The sequence below is a fragment of the Aristolochia californica genome, unplaced genomic scaffold (genome assembly GCF_029961685.1).
Source record: "Aristolochia californica isolate CCGP_79_NKW_82.1479 unplaced genomic scaffold, dmAriCali1.0.hap1 SCAF_4, whole genome shotgun sequence".
Lineage (NCBI taxonomy): Eukaryota > Viridiplantae > Streptophyta > Magnoliopsida > Piperales > Aristolochiaceae > Aristolochia > Aristolochia californica.
This window is the reverse complement of record NW_027182103.1, coordinates 22,128,818-22,132,009: the sequence shown is the minus strand read 5'-3', so window position 1 is coordinate 22,132,009 and position 3,192 is coordinate 22,128,818. Positions and strand designations below refer to the sequence as shown.

Below are 3,192 nucleotides of genomic sequence, written 5' to 3'. Positions count from 1 at the left end.
TGGCATCTCTGCCAAATTGTTGGGAGCTTATGAGGGTTGCTGTTAGCAACTATGTAGGCAATGGGAAATTGATCTTTAATGATGTTCGGGATACCATTCTTGTGGGGGAAACTGTTATGATCCCGGATCTAACACAACGATTAGTAGGGAAGAAGAAGAAAAGAAAAGAAAATCAAGCCAAAGGGAAGCTTGAAAACCCTCAGTTCGTTAAGGAGAACGCACACCCCTGAGCTCGTTTAGGAGAACTCAAAACCCTCTGCTTAACCTAAATTCAGACTTGTCTCTTTTCCATTCCTTACACCCTAAATAGTGATCATGTCAACAATGTTCAAGAGAAAATTACAGATTGCCCCTCCACGGAATTTAATGTAAATAAACTTAATGACTAAGTAATTGACTTAACTTACTAACTAAGTAACTTAATGACTAAGTAATTGACTCAGCCAAAGTAATTGACTCAGCCATGGCGTCTTTAAATGACTCGGCCTGCTAACATTACACCCCTCCTGGAGAAAGAGCTTGTCCTCAAGCTTGAAGGTAGGGATGCTTGCCAAAACGTTGCCATATCTCCCCAAGTAGCATCTGTGGCATCCACGTCAACCCATTGGATAACACAAGCGGTGTAAGCGCTGCAATGTAACACCCCGGAAGGAGAGATTTTGGTATCTAAAATCCTCCACACTTTCCCCCAGTTGGCAAAAAGTTTCCTCTGAAAGTTAACAATTTTTTTATCCAACTACTCTACTATGGTAGAAGCACCAATAGTATTCAACATATATTCTCCACCTCGGAGTGCATTTGTTGCTCCTTTCCTTTCTGCTTCAGCCTCCTTTTCACGTTCTTTCCAGCTCTCATATGCATGGTCATCTATTTGTTGCTCATGCCTACAGATCGGGCACGAATTATGCTCATCCAGCCATGGCTTGAGGCAATTTGGGTGAAATAAATGCTTGCAAGGCAACTCCTACATCTTGTCATCTATAACCAAGTTCTCCCTGCAAACTGCACATTCTGTCTCTCTCCCTAGCTTCACCCAGATTTCATGTGTGATTGTGATGATTGGAAGCCTTGCAACCATCTCTTTTGAGGCTGGAGGTGGCTTCTTTTGTCAACACCAATTTCCTGTAGTGAAGCTTCAATGACAGAATCAAGGTCCTGCAAACCACTGATTTCTAGCTTAGTATTTACCAACTTTTCCAGCATTGCAGAAGCAGCATCAGGACCAAAATTGTTTGTTCTATTACTCTCCCCATGGGATTGAGAAGACTTAGAAGCACTAACCTGCTCTTGTGTGGTACCAAGAGTTGTAAGTAAATTCTATGCCACAAGCCATGCAGGTGGCCGGGGCTCAGGTCCAACTGTTAAATGTCCTTCAAATAGAAATCTAGAATCTTTGTACGGAGTATTTGGTGGAGTCTGAGGCCCGGGGTCCATTCTCTACCTCATCTAAATGTTCAAGAGCCCTAGCAGTGCATGCTCCTAGGTGCTCCTTCAGTGAAGACTCAACAAAAATGCGTTATGCATCTTCAAAAAGCCTCAAACCTGCATGCCAGAATCCTGGTGCTATATATCTAGTCTGCAAGATCGTTGCAGCCCAAAAAATTATAGAATAAATGCATTTACAAAGTGAGGAAGAAGCATAAGAATAGGTTTCAAGAAGAATGGATTGGATCAAAGACCCGGCTTCTTCAAACGTATGTTTCTTCCCTAGCCGTTTCTGCAGCTCTTGCAATTTTTGCTTCATAGAATCTTCGAACACCATTAGTTTTAGCTCGCTTTTCCTTCTTTCCTGTAGCTTCTCTAGTGTCTTAGAAAGGGAAGTGAAATTCCAGAGAATAAGAATTGAATTTCCCACTCTTCATGGTCATGGCAAAGAACCAGTATGGAAGCATTGCACCCACAATCAACCCAATGAAAACTTTAGGTGTCAAAACATCCACTGTGGAAATTTCCGCACAGCTCACAAAGGCACCAAAGAGAGTCAAACACACCAGGGTGGCTGAACCAATGGCAAACCCCCTTCCAATAGCAGCAGTAGTGGTTCCAGTGCCCTCAAGGGCATCAGTTATTTGGCTCACAAAGGCACCAAAGAGAGCCAAAGACACCAAGGCGGCTGAACCAAAGGCAAACCCTCTTCCAATAGCTGTAGTAGTGGTTCCAGTGGGCTCAAGGGCATCAGTTATTTCGCATATCCTGTGACTCATGTCAGCCATCTCAGCAATACCTCCGGCGTTGTTACTAAAGGGACAATATGCATCAATGGCCACACCAGTAGCAATGGTGTACAACATTCCGAAAGCTGCCACTGCAATGCCATACATGGCAGCAAGGCTAAATCTGACAAAAACGCTGACAGCAATAGCCTCATTGAAACAATTAACAAGTATGTACACCTTTAATTGGGCACAAGTTGAGAGGACTGAAACAACTACAACCCCATCTAGCTTAACACCTTCAACTAGCCATAAGCCTCTTTGCTTGTTCTAAGCATACCCTGCAATCCTCCTAATCCAAGAACCCACATTTCTTTTAGGCATTTCATCAAACATAATAGTTAAAACTTCTTTGATCCCATTATCAACGTCATTCAGATCCCTCCAACACATTCCAGAAATTCCAACAAAATTTCCAGTAAAAGGCATACTGTGCAAACTCGTATAGACCTCGGTATACAGAAAAACCAGGGATATTCTCCATCACTAAAACCCAATCTCTTGAGAAGCATGTATTGTCAAAAAAAAAAAAAATTGAAATAGAAAGCTTCCCAGGACTCCTAATCCAAAGACCCACACATAGCCAATAACTGAATCAGATTTTACCTTTGAGAAAACATTCACCGCCAGAAACCCAAATGCAATTTGTAATTTTATGGAATTCTTTAATTCTTGGCTGTTCATCCTACTATCGACATCATTTCTCCAATTTTTTATCCACTCTACAGTCAGCTGGAATAAGAGAAACCGGCGGGTGTCCTAGAAGTTTGGGAAGGAGCTTCACTATTGCTTCATATAAGTCGCGATATGAGGTACCCCTGAAGCCAATAGGGCTTTTGAAATTCAATCTCTGATTATTTTGGAAAGCAAAGTCAATGTCCCAGTCCTGAATGACAGAGACCTCACGGAGGATTCTTGGAACCATGGTGATCTCATCCAAGCTCTTCCATCCGATGACCTTGACGACAAACATTGAGCC

At 42.4% G+C, this 3,192-nt stretch overlaps 1 pseudogene; it reads right to left on the bottom strand.

Annotated features, from left to right (window-relative positions):
* Nucleotides 1–736: 736 nt before the first annotated feature.
* Nucleotides 737–1,762, bottom strand: LOC137963142 (E3 ubiquitin-protein ligase AIP2-like; annotated as a pseudogene).
* Nucleotides 1,763–3,192: the final 1,430 nt, after the last annotated feature.